Raw genomic sequence first — 15982 nt, 5'->3', positions numbered from 1 at the left:
TAAACAAAACCTTGGTCAAAGAGACGGGTTTTAAAGAGCATCTTAAAGGAGGAAAGTGAGATGGAGAGAGGGTCCTGCATTATTTTACAGACTTTTATTAGGTCACCCCTCAGCCTTCTCTTAAAGACCCCCACTCTGTTCAATAGTTCTTGATAATTTAAGCAACATGTCTATTCTGTCCAATGTAGCCAGCCTGTATATGACATTAATCACATTGTACTGTGATTTATATGAATTGGCAATCCATGCCTATGTTTGGGAAAACATCATTGACATTTTCATCATTTACAGAAGAAAGAAACCCAGACATGGCACGTGCACCAAGGACTCAGCACATCAGTTCCCAAAGAAATTTCCGGGACATTCCACTGGCATCATTTCAATGGAAAATCTAAACTCTCCATTTTTCCAGTGGGAGATGTTGGCACCACACAGATGAGAAACAGTGAAAGGATGGTTTGTGTTAAGTCCAGATGTGAAGTCACTAATATGAATTCCATTCTGTCCTCGGAACCATATCAAGTTCATGAGACTTGGGGCATGCGAGTTCCTGGAAATTTAGGGAAGCAGGAAATTAATTTCTGCTGACCCCCAGGCTTTAGTAAATCCTGAAAGAGCCCTAAGCAGTACTGAATACTGGAGTGGTCCAAGAATGCTTCCAAATGACCATATTAAATTTAACCAGATCTCAAAAATACAGGTTATTATGATTGGCAGAACACGCATGGCATTTTGACAACTGAATCATCCAAAGTCCTTTCAGAGTCAAGCAAACCATCAGATTCCTCCCTTGTTCTTTTTGGCTCCCTCCCAAAGATTCAAAATGGTTTCATCCCCATAAGTAACAGTAAAGACAATTCCTATCCCCCCCAACTAAAAACCATCCCCAAAGATGGGTGTCTCTCCATCTGTTGTAAGTGACCTGCCTACAATTGTAACAACCGACACTCACTCCCAACAATCTTTTAGGCAGGCAGGCCTGCTTCTCAAATGAATAGACCTCTCATTCCATTCATGTGTAGTGTCCCGCAGAATTAACAATATCCCCTTCAGCAACTATGCTGCACTGACATATTAGAATAGATCTTCCTCTTAGAGGGACATTCAATAATTGCCTGGGCTGAGCACACCAGGACAATCAGGGAAGATAATCAGGAACATTACAATGTGCTGTCCACACATCTGATTTTCCTTCGTTCACTTATTCAGATGGTCATCTTAATGCCCAAGGGCAAAGGAGAAATTTCTGCCCCTTTGAATCTGCTGCACATGTCAGCCATGTCTCAGTTGGTAGCACTCCTGCCTGATCTGAGTCAGAAGGTTCTGAGTTCAAGTCGTCCTTCAGGACTTGAGCACAAAATCTAGCCCATTACATCAGTGCAATATGAAGAGAGTACTATGCTGCCAGAGGTGCCACCTTTTTGATGAGGCATTAACCCAAGGTCCTGTCTGCCCTCTCACGTGGACATAGAAATTCCTGTGGCACCATTTCAAACAAGAACAAGTGGTAATACACGGTGTACTGGCCAATATTCATCTCTCAATGAACATCACAGAAACAGATTATGTGGTGATGCTCACATTGCTGTTTGTGGGAGATTTCTGTGCTCAACCTGGCTGCTACATTGTTGGTTGTCACATAACAATGATGTGGAGATGCCGGCGTTGGACTGAGGTCACATAACAAGATTGACTACAAAAACGTTTCACAGGCCGTAAAGCACCAGGAGACATCTGGTGGTCAGATGGTGTTATATAATGTAAGTTTTTTTTGTCAGGCCACGATTGCTTTGAACGGCATAAAAATATTATGTTCAGGTTAAAACAACAAACTAAGATTATTGCAAGCCAAGTGTTTATAAGTAGCAAAAGTAAGAGAATGCTGAAAGCCCACTTGCCAACCAATCAGCAGCCTCTTCTCATACGGTATAATTTGTTGTTTTTCCCTTATTCTAATATTCATGCAAAGGGTCTTGATGAGTGTAAGTCAAAAAGCTTCCGCATATCTTTTTTTTTCGACAATAGTAAATGGAATTCAACAAAGCTGGAAATTTGTGGATTAGTCAAGAATCATGAAACTACCAGACACTCATAAGAACCCTAAGTCATTAATATCCCTCAGGGAAGGGACCTACCATCTGTAACTGGTCTAATCTATGTGTGACTCCATCCCAGGCTGCACGGTTGACCTCATTGCCTCAGACAAATTGGGATGCGCAAATAATGCCACTGTTCCAATACAGCCAAATCCCAAGAAAAATAAATGACACAACTAAAACATCCCATTCCAAATGGATTAATTTTATGTGATATGAGTAACTGAGAATGTTGAAGGAAAGAACCGACAGGAAAACAGATGAAAATTCATGTGGCAAATAGTCATTATAAACACTAATTGTGCCAGAAATTCAAGCTGTGACTTCTCTTTGAGGCTCTCGGGCTCTTCCTGGGGATAAATTTTCAAGTTGTACACCCTGAGGAAGACCTGAGATGAGATCACAAGGTCACACCTGTCAGTAGTACAGTTTCCTTTACTGCTCCAACAAATTGGCCACAAGGAAATTCAGTGTATAGCGATTCTGTGTGAAGAAATTAAGCTATAAATAAAAAGTTATGAGATAATTTGGCTATGCATAAGCATTTATAAGATGAAAAGAGTGATTCTCCTAAGAAGTGGGGATTAAAAATTTTAAAAGCAGAGTTAAAGCGTTTGTAAACGTACCTGGTTATAATTGTACAACATCTTGTGGCATATGCTCGAACATAAGGCAGTTCCGAAGAAATCAGGAACACGGCCTTTACATCACCTCAGCAAGGCATTGATAAATTGTAAGTTACCACAATCTAACAATTGGTAACCTTAAGGATAACTCGTTAACTGAATTTTGGAAACCAGTGTGTTACAAGGAAGTGACCTGCCTGCACCTCTCAGTATCCTATTGGTTTGAAGGATGTTGATTTAAAATGATGGCTGTTAGTGAAAAACAAAAGATGTTGTCCAGCATAAGTGCTCAACATGCTTCCTATGGTTTAGTTGTTTTAGGATATAAATATTAGAACTACATAGTAGGATTTGTAGATTTATTGGCTTGACTCCAGCATCCAGGAGATCTTGTGGTGCGGTGAGTAGCATCCCCACCTCTGAGCCAGAAACTCCGGGTTAGACTGCCATCCCAGGACTTGATGGCCAAGGAAGATGCATTCATAACTCAGCCAACAGGTTAAGTATCAACCTGTAAAATCCTTTCAATGCACCAATGGCAAGCAGAAAGGATGAGATAAACTGCTGGTCACCATGCTTGGTTTGCAGTGGTGCTCTTCAAGCAATCTGCATTAGTGTTGCCTCTGGTAACAGAGTAACCTGTTCCAGGAAAAAAATCACTATGGAATTAGATGAAAGTCTGCCCTGTACACCACTAGATGCAGGAAGAAAAATAAACAACAAAAACTCCAGCCTCTCTCAGGTGAAGGTCGCTGCTGCCATGTGATGATGATAGTTCTCCCCTTAACTGGGATAGAGGAATCTTACTAGACTCAGTAGCTTTCCACTCAGGGATTTGAGGTAAATACTACTTGAAATATTGATTCAAATCTTCAATATCACTCGGTAACATCTGTCATGATGTTACAGCTTTCCTTTTGTGAAAAATTATTTTTCAAAATCTTTAACATGAAATTCTGGAATTCTAAATGAGACAGAACAAACTGCTGTAAAATGTAAGGCCATCTTCCAAGGTGAAGGTGAGAAAGGCAAACAAGAACTGCCCAAAGTGGAGCATAAAGAGAGCCATTTCACATCTCAGCAGGCCACCAAATCCCATCTCCTGCTGATCAATGTCTCAGAATGTGGAAACAATCTGAGCTCAAAGAAATCTGACTCTTGGGCGGGAGACATGTTGTTTGTTCTCTTTCAGAATACACAGAAAACTAGGATTATAAAATGCCAACTGCAGGCCTGTTCTGTACATACTGGTGCTGGAGTGTCAATGTGTGTGTGACACAGGAATAAGAGGGAACCGCAGCCTGTCACCCCTGCTAAAAGGATAAGCAGGCAAAGGATCTCCCTCCCTGCGTTGATGGCAAAAGCTCAGCTAAAGCCACAAGCTAAAGGAAATCAGACAGCTTTCCAGCCAGCCTGCAGTATCCAAGGGGGGGGGGGATTCTTTTAAATTACCCTTGTTGCAATCAACCAAGAGAGGTAGAGTAAAGAAGGGGAGCCAGCTAATTCCTTCTCACCCAAGAGCAAAATTGGGGTCCCATTCAGGAAATTAACAAATTAGGGTACCTCACTCCGGAACCGGTTGTGACAAATTAATAAGATTTATATACAAAGTTATATCTCCTTTTCCTAGAACTGCCAGTGTTGCAACTGAATTACCATCAAAACTCAATTGCATGTTTGATTCTTTAATAGACATTTATATAATTTAGAAAATATATCGGCTCATATAATCTTCTGTATCCAAATTCAAAAACCTATATCCATCCACTCTTCAGTGGAGCATTGTTGAGCAGATATGTTTTACAATATCTGTGTTGTCTTAGTCCGACTAAAACTTGTTAAAAAGCCTATCTGGAGGACGGTGATATTCTCTGGCGGTTCCTTTCCTTCGGGGAACTTAGATCCGTTCTTCAGACCTATTTAAGTGTGTGTGGGGCCTGTCTTTCTCAACCTTAAGTGAGAGTGATGAGCCAAGGAGGACGCCAGATCCAGAATTGATCCAAAAAGGAAACAGGATTATAATCTCCTTCATCCACTCCTAAAGACCATGGTGACAGTATTTTGGCATCCAGCCACCTCCAGTGAAGCTTTGTGGTGAAACCATCAAAAGCAGCCCAGCTAACATTTTGGGGACTGTTGCAATCAAGAAGCTCCATGCAGGTATGGTAACCAGTGGGAAGAAAGGTAAGGTAACAGCTTTGTTGGAGAGTTGTTACAATCTAGAATGTACTGTTTTAATTGATGGTGGTGGCGGAAGTTCATTCATTAACTTCATCCCTTGCTAAAGGGAATTGGATAAATGCTTGGAAAAGGAAATATTTGCAGGGCTCTGGGGAAAGAGCAGGGAAATGTGTATCACTGGATATTTCTGCCTGACAGCCCAAATAGCTTCCTTCTGCGATATATGCATCCATGAATGTCCCATTATGTCCAGATACAAATCTATTGTAGGAACTTAATGGCAGTGCTGGCAACATCAGCCCAGACAGCTGGGGAAATGCCACTGCAGCCGTTTCTGGGAGCCCAAACACAACTCTATGGCCTTGAAGCAAATAACTGCCTGACGTTGGGAGCTCTTGTTCCTTAAAGGGCAGCGATTCTGACTACAACAGCTGCCAGCCCCGTGGGAGGGCCAGTAGCTCTTCAGGCCCAGCAGTGCCACTGGAAGAGATGGCCATCGGCTCGGGGGGGGGGGGGGGGGGGGGGGGTGCGCATTTGTGGAAACTCAGTTTTCGCGATGGAGGACACGAGTCGCCATTCCTCGAGGAACATGCAATTCAGAGGTAATAGAAAGGGTGGAACTTGGAACAAACAGCATCAATAGGGAAACGGCACTCAACAAACTATTGGGATTGAGGGCAGACATGTCCCCCGGGTCTGATGGCCTACATCCTGGGGTGTTAAAGGAAGTGGCAGCAGAGGTAGTGGGTCTATTGGTTATGATATTCCAAAATTCCATGGACACAGGAAGGGTTCCAGTGGATTGGAAATATGCTAACGTAACGCCCTTATTCAAAAAGGGAGGGAGGCAGAACGGGGGAAATTACAGACCAGCTAGTTTAACATCTGTTGTTGGAATCAATTATCAAGGGCGTAATATCAGGAAATTTGGAAAGCCAACACTCTATCCATCAGAGTTTTATGAAGGGCAAATCATGTTTGACTAATTTGCTTGAGTTCTTCAAAGATGTAACAAGCAAAGTGGATAATGGGGATCCTGTAGATGTACTATATCTGGACTTCTGGAAGGCGTTTGATAAGATACAGCACAGAAGGTTAATTTACAAGGTGAGACCACATGGGATGAGGGGTAATTTATTAGCTTGGTTAGAAGGCTGGCTGGCGGACAGGGGACAGAGAGTCGGGATAAATGGGTCATTTTCTGGATGGCAAGATGTAACTAGTGGGGTGCCACAGGGTTCGGTCCTTGGGCCTCAGCTATTTACAATCTATATTAATGACTTGGATACATTGATAGAAGTTTCTGTAGCCAAATTTGCAGATGACACTAAAATAGGTGGGAAAGTAAGTTGCAATGAGGAAATAAGAACCTTACAAATGGATATAGGTAGGTTAAGAGAGTGGCCAAAATATGGCAGATGGAATGGATAAGTGTGAGGTCATGCATTTTACTCGAAAAAATGGAAAGGCAACCTATTATCTAAATGGGGAGAGTCTTTGGGGTCCTCCGATGCAGAGGGATCCGGGTGATCTTGTGCATGAATCACAGAAAACGAGCATGCAGGTGCAGCAGATAATAAGGAAAGCAAATGGAATGTTGCCATTTACAGCAAAAGGAATTGAGTATAAAGGTAAGGAAGTGTTGTTGCAACTATACAAGGCACTGGTGAGACTACACCTGGAGTATTGTGCACAGTTTTGGTCCCCTTATTTGAGGACAGGATGGGATCAGCCATGAGCACATTGAAGGAGTTTAGGCTTGGGAGGCTGCTCCCCCTCCTCAGTCATGTGTTCTAGGAAGGAGATGCTCTGGCTGATTTTGCAATCCAGCTCTTGGTCTGCAGTATTGTAGGTGACATACCAGCCATGATAGAATGGCGGAGCAGACATGATGGGCTGAACGGCCTATTTATACTCCTAAATATTATGAACTTATGAACTTATTAAGTGATATGAGCGAACACATTATGGTCAGAAGCAAATGAGAGAATACATAAAATGGCACATTTCACGTCATTTTTGCATTCGCATCAATAGACGCAAGATATTCCTGCACATTCGGGGGGGGGGTCAAATTTTAAATAATACATTTTCCTAATACATCTGATCATAGAGGAAACAATTGCATTAAGAAAATTGTGATGATAAAGATCAGGGCACTTTTGGCTTCCGGTGGTGGCCATGGAGGAGTAGGTCGCACATTTGGTAGCTCCCGCCTGTGACGGGCGTTTGGAGCTTTATCTCCCTGGTTTTTCCAGATTTTATTGGATGAATCGGTGGCGAGTGAGACGGTGAGGAGAAGTCCCCCTCCAGTGCATGGAGAATTGGACCAGAAGTGGCCATGTGAGAAGACAAAGTTTTACAAGAATGCGCGAGCAGAGTAGGCAACGTGGGAAGGCATGGCGGAGAAACAGGGCCACGTGGCGATGGCACAGTGGTCAACGGAGCAGCTGGTGAAGTTTTTTGAAGAATGCGTCGCCAAGCGTAAGAAGGACACGCTGGACCCGATCAAGGCTTCGATTGATCAGGTGGTGCAGAATCAAGAAATCCACGGATGTGCGATCCGGGAGGTGAAGAAAAAGGTGTCTGAGCACGAGGAATACCTAACCGTGTTGGAGACCACGGTGGAGATGATGAATGACTGCGAGAAAAGAATGCAGGAGAAGCTGGAGGACTTGGAGAACAGGTCCAGGAGGCAGAACCTGAGAATCGTCGGCCTCCTGGAGAGCAGTGAGGGATCGGGTGCAAGGGCCGATGTGAAGAACATGTTGGAGAAATTGATGGGGGCTGAGGCATTCCTTTGGCCCCTGGAAGTGGATAGAGCGCATAGAGCCCTCGCGAAGAAGCCCCAAGCGAACAAGCCGCCGAGGGCGATGATGGTATATATGCACCGGTTCCTGGACACGGAATACATTCTGTGGTGGGCCAAGAAAGAGCGGAGCAGCAGGTGGGAGAAATGTGAGCTGCACATTTATCAAGACCTGGGCACAGAGCTGGCCAAGAGGCGAGCCAGTTTTAATCGGGCAAAATCAGCCCTCTTTAAGAAGGGGGTGAGTTTGGGATGGTGTACCCAACGCGTCTGTGGGTCACATACGAGGACCGGGAATTCTACGTTGAAACATCAGACGATGCATTGACTTTCATCAAGGAAAAAAGACTGGATGTGAACGAAAGACACTGAATCCTTGGAGAGTATTTTAGTGGCGATTTGTTGAAAATCACTTTTGTGCTGGTTTGAATAAGTGTTATGTGCAATATGGGTCTGTTTTAGGGTCGAAAGTTAGCTTTGTTTTACTGGGAGCTGAATAGTGGGGGGTGGTTTGTGGTTGTTTTTCCACTGTTTTTTTCTACAGTTTGTTTACGGGGGGAATGTGTTGCTTTGAATATGTATGTCCAAGTTGGGGGGGAGAGAACATGGGGAGACAATCAGTGTGGTACCATGGGTGGGAGCTATCAGGTCAGCTAGTTCAGCTGGCACATGGAAGTACAGTGGGGGGGGGGGGAGAGCGAGCAGTTGATAGGCTTGAGCTTGATATGGGGGAGTTGGGTTTCTGGTGCTATTACCGGGGGGGGGGGGGGGGGGGGGAGTGCTTTGCTGACAGGGGAGGAACTGTTACTAGGGGACAAATGGAAAGTCGAGGACGGCGGACGCCTGAGGGCGGGCTCGAGGAGGCCGGGGACGCGAGCTGGGGATTGGCCTAAAAAGGGTGATGACTAGTCGAACGTTAGAGGGGAATGAGCTAGTCAAGAGGGCTTGGGTGTTCGCGCATCTGAGGGGGCTGAAGGCAGATGTGGCAATGTTACAAGAGACACACCTAAAGGTCACAGACCAGACTAGATTGAGGAAGGGATGTGTTGGCCAAGTATTCCACTCAGGGCTGGACTCAAAGACCAGGGGGGGGGATAGCGATTGTGATTAATAAACAGGTGGCTTTTGAGGCAGGGAGAATAGTATCAGACACGGGGGGCAGGTACATAATGGCGAGTGAGAAGTTAGAGGGGGTGTGGGTGGTACACGTGAACGTATATGCTCCGAACTGGGACAATGTGGAATTTATGAGGCGGGTGTTAGGTACATCCCAGACTTGGACTCACATAACCTGATTATGGGAGGAGATTTTAACACAGTCATTGATCCGGAATTGGACCGGTCAAAATCCAGGACAGGGATGATTCCGGCCGCGGCTCAGGAATTGAAGGGGTTTCTGGAACAGGTGGGGGGAGTAGACCCATGAAGGTTTGGACAGCCAAGAGCGAAAGAGTTTTCTTTTTTCTCCCATGTCCACAAGGTATACTCTCGCATCAACTTTTTTGTTCTGAGCAGGGCGCTAATACCGGGGATGGTGGATACTGAGTACTCGGCAATCGCAGTATCAGACCATGTCCCACAGTGGATCTATGGGTTAGTTTGGAGGGAGGACAACACCCGCTATGGAGGCTGGATGTGGGGTTGTTAACAGATGAAGCAGTCTGTGGACGGGTGAACAAGTCCATCCAGAACTACCTGGAGACAAATGATACGGGGGAGGTCTCTGCAGCAACAGTCTGGGAAGGTTTGAAGGCAATGGTCAGACGGGAATTAATCTCGGTAAAAGGTGGAACGAGCTGTGAGAGATAGGCTAATTGGGGAGATACTCCAGATGGACAGGAGATAGCCCCAGATGCCAGGTTACTGAAGGAGCGGCGGAGGTTACAGGTGGAATTTGGGCTGTTGACTACAGGGACGGTGGTGGAACAGCTGAGGAAGGCGGGGGGGATCTATGAGTATGGGGAAAAGGCAAGCAGAACGTTAGCGCTCCAGCTCAGAAAAATGGAGGCGGCCAGGGAGATAGGGAGAGTAAAGACCCAGCGGGGGAAAATGAGGTGTTTAAGGACTTTTACAGTAAATTATACGAGTCGGAGTCCTGGGCTGGGGTGGAGGGGATGAGGCAGTTCTTGGGTCAGTTAAGGTTCCCGAGGGTGGATGAGGATCTGGTGGAAGGGCTGGGAGCCCAATTGAAATTGAAGAAACAATGGAGGGGTTGGAGGGCATGCAATCTGGCAAGGCCCCGGGGCTGGATGGCTACCCGGTGGAATTTTATAAGATGTTTTCGGAGATATTGAGCCCCCTGCTGGTGAGGGCATTAAATGAAGCAAGAGAGAAGGGAGTCCTCCCCCCAACAATGTCACAGGCCTCAATTTCATTGATCCTGAAACGGGAGAAGGATCCGGAGCAATGCGGGTCATACAGGCCAATTTCTCTACTGAATGTGGTCGGCAAACTGCTGGCTAAGATATTTGCCACAAGGATAGAGGATTGTGTCCCGGGGGTGATAGGGGAAGACCAGACGGGGTTTGTAAAGGGCAAGCAACTCATGGCCAATGTTCAAAGGCTCCTAAATGTTATTATGATGCCCTCAGAAGGAGGGGAGATGGAGGTGGTGGTCGCGATGGATGCGGAGAAGGCTTTTGATCGGGTGGAGTGGGATGACCTGTGGAAGGTGCTGGGAAGGTTTGGGTTTGGTGAGGGCTTCATTGATTGGGTGCGGTTGCTCTATCAGGCACCAGTAGCTAGCGTACGTACGAACCCGTTGAGGTCGGGTTATTTTAAACTACGCCTAAGGACGAGGCAAGGGTGTCCCCTCTCCCCATTACTGTTTGCTCTGGCCATAGAGCCACTGGCCATGGCGTTAAGAGCCTGGAAAGAGCTGGTGAGGGAGGGGGTGAGGGGTGGAGCACCGGGTTTTGCTTTAGGCAGATGACTTGCTCTTGTATATCTCAGACCCGTTGGAGGGGATGGGTGAAGTTATGCGGATCTTAGGGGAATTTGGTAATTTTTCGGGGTATAAATTGAACATGGGGAAAAGCGAGATGTTTGTGATCCAGGCGAGAGGGCAGAGAAGAGACTGGGAGAGCTGCCGCTTAGAATGGTAGGAAGGAGCTTTCAATATTTGGGAATCCTGGTGGCTTGGGAATGGGAGGCACTGCACAAATTAAACCTATCCCTGCTTGTAGAACAAATGAAAGAGGACTTTAAGAGATGGGACATGCTCCCACTATCACTGGCGGGGAGGGAGCAGACCGTGAAAATGACGGTCCTCCCCAGATTTCTGTTTGTCTATCAGTGCCTCCCCATCTTTATCCCAAGGGCTTTTGTCAAGCGGGTGAATAAGGTTATTTTGGGCTTTGTGTGGGCGGGTAAAACCCCGCGAGTGAAGAAAGTGTTGCTGGAGCGCAGTCGGGGGAGGGGGAGGGGGTTTGGCACTGCCGAATTTTGTAATTCTACTGGGCGGCAAATATAGCCATGATTAGGAAGTGGGTAGTGGGGGAGGGGTTGGTGTGGGAGCAAATGGAGGCGGCGTTATGTAAAGACACAAGTTTGGGAGCACTGATAATGGCACCTCTCCCATTCTCGCCAGCTCCCTACTCCACAAGTCCGGTGGTGGTGGCGGCTCTGAGAATCTGGGGGCAGTGGAGGTGATATAAGAGAGTGGACGGAGCATCGGTTTGGACCCCGATTTATAATAACCATCAGTTTGTACCGGGGAGGCTGGATGGTGGGTTCCAGAGATGGCAGAGGGCAGGTGTTAGGAGGATGGGGGATCAATTAATAGAAAGCCTCGAATTGCCAGCAGGGAATGTGTTTAGGTATCTGCAGGTACGAGACTTTTTGAGAAGGCAGATTCCAGCCTTCCCGCTGCTGCGGTCATGGGGATACAGGATAGAGTGGTCTCCAGTACATGGGTGGGAGAGTGGAAAGTATCCGACATCGACCCGGTGGAGGAGCTAAAGGGCAAGTGGGAAGACGGGCTGGGGGGAGAGATAGAGGCGGGTCTGTGGGTGGATGCCCTAAACAGGATTAACACATCTTCATCATGTGCCAGGCTTAGCCTGATACAATTCAAGGTAGTCCATCGGGCACACATGACGGTGGCCCGGATGAGCAAGTTTTTCGGGGTAGAGGACAGGTGTGCGAGGTGCACGGGAATGACTTCCCATGTTTTGGGCATGTCCGGAGCTTAGAGGGTTCTGGCATGATTTCGCTAAGGCAATGTCTACGGTACTCAAAACACGGGTGGTGCCGAGTCCGAAGGTGGCGATCTTTGGAGTGTCGGAAGAGCCGGGAGTTCAGGGGGTGAAAGAGGCCGACGTTTTGGCCTTTGCCTCCCTGATAGCCCAGAGACGAATCTTATTAATGTGGAGGGACTCGCAGCCCCCGAGTGTAGAGAGCTGGGATCGTGACATGGCTGGGTTTCTTAGTCTCGAGAAAATAAAGTTTCCCTTAAGAGGGTCAATGCTAGGGTTCACCCGGAGGTGACAGCCGTTCGTCGACTTCCTCGGTGAAAATTAAAATGTCAGCAGAAGTCCAAAAAAGGGGTGGGCAGGGGGAGGGCCAGACTGTTGTTTTATTGTTGGGTGGTGTGAAGATTGTGATGGGGGTGGAAATATTTATTGTGCCATGTTTATGTTGCTGTTATTATTATCAAAATTGCGAATACCCTAATAAAAATATTTTTTTAAAAAAAGATCAGGACACTTTTAAATCTTCCTTCCAGCAAAATAACATCATTCCTCAGCCCTCAACTGAGCTACACATCCCAGTCCCACACATAGTCCCAACACCAACCCAAAATATTTGAACATCCCTGACACAGAGAAATGGGCCAGTGTTAGAGAAAAACTAAGGGGCAGGTAAACATCCCGACCTACCGAAGGTCAGGAAAGCTTGGTCCGCCATGTTTACATGAGTGAGTCTAAAATATCAGTCATACATTTAAGTGGTTTAGGTCGTGCGCAACATGTCACCAATCATCCAATTTTAAGACCGTCAAGCTTCATCTCGAATTATTATTTAAATCTCAGTGTTTACTAATTGTGCTCACTGATAAATAACAAATTTATTTTTAATTTTCAGAAGCATTTCGCATAAATTCATATTCTCAGTTGTTTTTCAGTTAATATTGATTGCATGAACTATTTCGGCAGAAGGGTTCTTAAAAATGTAATTTTTCAACCATGCATAGCAATGGGGCCTCACGGTAGCATGGTGGTTAGCATCAATGCTTCACAGCTACAGGGTCCCAGGTTCGATTCCCGGCTGGGTCACTGTCTGTGTGGAGTCTGCACGTCCTCCCCGTGTGTGCGTGGGTTTCCTCCGGGTGCTCCGGTTTCCTCCCACAGTCCAAAGATGTGCGGGTTAGGTGGATTGGCCATGCTAAATTGCCCGTAGTGTAAGGTTAATGGGGGGATTGTTGGGTTACGGGTATACGGGTTACGTGGGTTTAAGTAGGGTGATCATTGCTCGGCACAACATCGAGGGCCGAAGGGCCTGTTCTGTGATGTACTGTTCTATGTTCTATGTTCTATGTTCTATTCCTTTATTCCTGCCTCGTAAATTAGGCTGTGACGTAAATCAGCGAATCTGGGATTTACATTGTGCTTATTTGTCATAAAATGTTGTAGGCTGGATGATTTTTAATTATCTTTTTACTTGTTTTTTATTTACTGTATCATCTCGGGTACATTGTCATGTTGCATTTTAGCCCTCACACTATTCATCAACACATCATCATACAATTTCCCTTGTTGGAAACCTGCAGAAAGCTGTGTCCGCTCTGGATTAGGAGAGCTAGCAGAAATCGCTACTTGAAATCAGTGACCACCTAATTTAGTAACCCTCAGTCAGCCAACAAAATTCTAAACATGGACATTAAAACAAGTTGTTCCTTTTTATTAAGAGAATTAAAGTTACCGAGCACTTTTGCTGCCAGTGAATATATCACAGGCAATTCCTTGGAAGCCTCCTTTCTAAAGCAGTTAAATTCCGACATACAGGGGGTGCGATTCTCCGCTCGCAACGCCAGGTGGGAGAATCGCGGGAGGGCCGCTCTGGCACCCCCCGCGATTCTCCCACCCCCCCCAAAATGGCGTGTCGCGTTTTGCGATAATGAATAATGCAGATGTTGCTGGAAGATGACTGGATGACCCCGACGGGTTCGCGCCGGCGGCAACCACACCTGGTCGCTGCCGGCGTGAACAGCGCGCAACAGGTAAGTGTGGGGCCTGTGGGGGGAGGAGAGAAGATCGAGCACCACGGGCGTGCTCGTCAGATGTCTGGCCCGCGATCGGTGCCCACCGATCGTCGGGCCGGCGTCTCTAAGAGACGCACTCTTTCCCCTCCGCCGCCCCGCACGATCAAGCCGCCATGTCTTGCGGGGCAGCAGAGGGGAAGACGGCAACTGCGCATGCGCGGCTGACGTCACTTAGGCGCCGCCGGCCGTGTCATTCTCGGCGCGCCGCTTTGACGCAACGCCATTGGGTTTCTCGCAATGCAACGCCGCTCCTAGCCCCCTGAGGGGGGGGGAGAGAGAATAGGGGGCGAGGAGCGGCCTCCGACACCGGAGTGAAACACTCCGGGTTTCACTCCGGCGTCGGCCGTTGCGGAGAATCGCGCCCAGGGTTTCTGAGACAGACAGATAAAAGTAAAATCCTGAGAATGATTCGTGAAGCAGCGTGACAGTTTCCTGAAGAATTAACTATCTGCACAACACTGATGCGGGGGGGGGGGGGGGGGGGGGGGGGGGGGGGTGTTGCTGAAAGATGCCAGCACCCACTCTCAAGGAAATTTTGTGTTTAAGTATACAACCTGAATACTTGTAATCCAATTCAGAGGTTACAACAGTCAGATCATCCCAGTCATCTTCCAGCAACATCTGCATTATTCACAGAATCACTGAATCCTACAGTGCAGAAGGAGGCCATTCAGCCCATCGGGTCTGCACCAACCCTTCGAATGAGAACTCTGCCCATGCCCACTCCCTCCTATCCAAGTAACCGCATAACCTAATCTGCACTTTTTTGGACACTAAGGGGCAATTCAGCATGGCCAATCCACCTAACCTGCACATCGTTGGACTGTGGGAGGAAACGGGAGCACCCAGAGGAAACCCACGTAGACACGGGGAGAACGTGCAAACTTCACACAGACAGTGATTCAAAGCTGGAGGCAGCAGTGCTTTCTTTCTCTAAATTTAGAGGACCACATTATTTTTTTTTCCAATTAAGGGGCAATTTAGCGTGGCCAATCCACCTAACCTACACATCTTTGGGTTGTGGGGGTGAAACCCACGCAGACATGGGGAGAATGTGCAATCTCTAAATGGACACTGACCCAGGGCCGGGATTCGAACCCGGGTCCTCAGCGCCGTGAGGCAGCAGTGCTAACCACTGTACTACCGTGCCACCTAACAATAAAACAATTATTATTGTACTCTTATGGGCAGCACAGTGGTGCAGCAATTAGCACTGCTGCCTACAGCACTGAAGACCCGGGTTCAATCCCAGCTCTGGGTCACTGCCTGTGTGGAGTTTGCACATCCTTCCCGTTTCTGCATGGGTCTCACCCCCACACCCCAAAGATGTGCAGGTTAGGTGGATTGGCCATGCTAAATTGCCCCTTCATTGGAAAAAAATAATTGGATACTCTAAGTTTATTTTAAAAAAATTATTGTACTCTTATTTAAACACCCATGCAAACTATTGTGCAGCACTTTTAAAAGTAAAACACACAACATTCAAGTTTAGTACCGAGAGGGGTCACATAAAAAAGAGTTCTAAAAGTCTTCAAACTCAACTTTTTTTACATGCAGTTCAACAATGTAATCCGCACAACCAGAAGATGTTAGCACAGCCAAGATTATTTTACCACCGGAAAAGAGCCTGTTCTCGCTGAAAGAATACAAGGCTGAGTGGTTTCTTCAGATAGACATATTAGAGAGATATTAGTTTTTCTTACCTGCCTGTCTCTACATAGGGGTTTCACTGCCGTCGCCACTTCCACCAGTCACACCTGCAAACGACAACATATTTTAAATTCTGTTTACAATTCCAGCTCACTTCCCTGCAAATGTGTGTTTTCAGCCTCTCAGTTGACTGTCTGCACTATAAAGGAAGCAAAGATTGAGGATAAACATCTCACTTTGAAGTTTTAATCAAACCGTATGCTATCACTGCATCTGGAAGAAATGGTCCCCATCCAATCATGTTAATGTAGTTAATTATGTTCCAGGGTGGAAGTTCTCTCTAGTATCATAATCTTTA

General features: G+C 46.6%; 1 protein-coding gene across 1 annotated transcript in view; it reads right to left on the bottom strand.

Moving 5' to 3' along the window:
• LOC119965585 (collagen alpha-6(VI) chain-like) overlaps positions 1–15733 on the bottom strand; it is a 165075-nt gene extending 149342 nt beyond the window's left edge. The window contains exon 1 of the mRNA XM_038796376.1: positions 15678–15733. The gene's annotated coding sequence lies outside the window, so the exon portion shown is untranslated. The remainder of the gene's footprint in view (positions 1–15677) is intronic.
• Between the last annotated feature and the right edge of the window lie 249 nt (positions 15734–15982).

This window comes from Scyliorhinus canicula, chromosome 5 (genome assembly GCF_902713615.1).
Source record: "Scyliorhinus canicula chromosome 5, sScyCan1.1, whole genome shotgun sequence".
NCBI lineage: Eukaryota > Metazoa > Chordata > Chondrichthyes > Carcharhiniformes > Scyliorhinidae > Scyliorhinus > Scyliorhinus canicula.
Note: the sequence above shows the minus strand (reverse complement) of the source record. Positions and strands in the feature narration are given on the sequence as shown.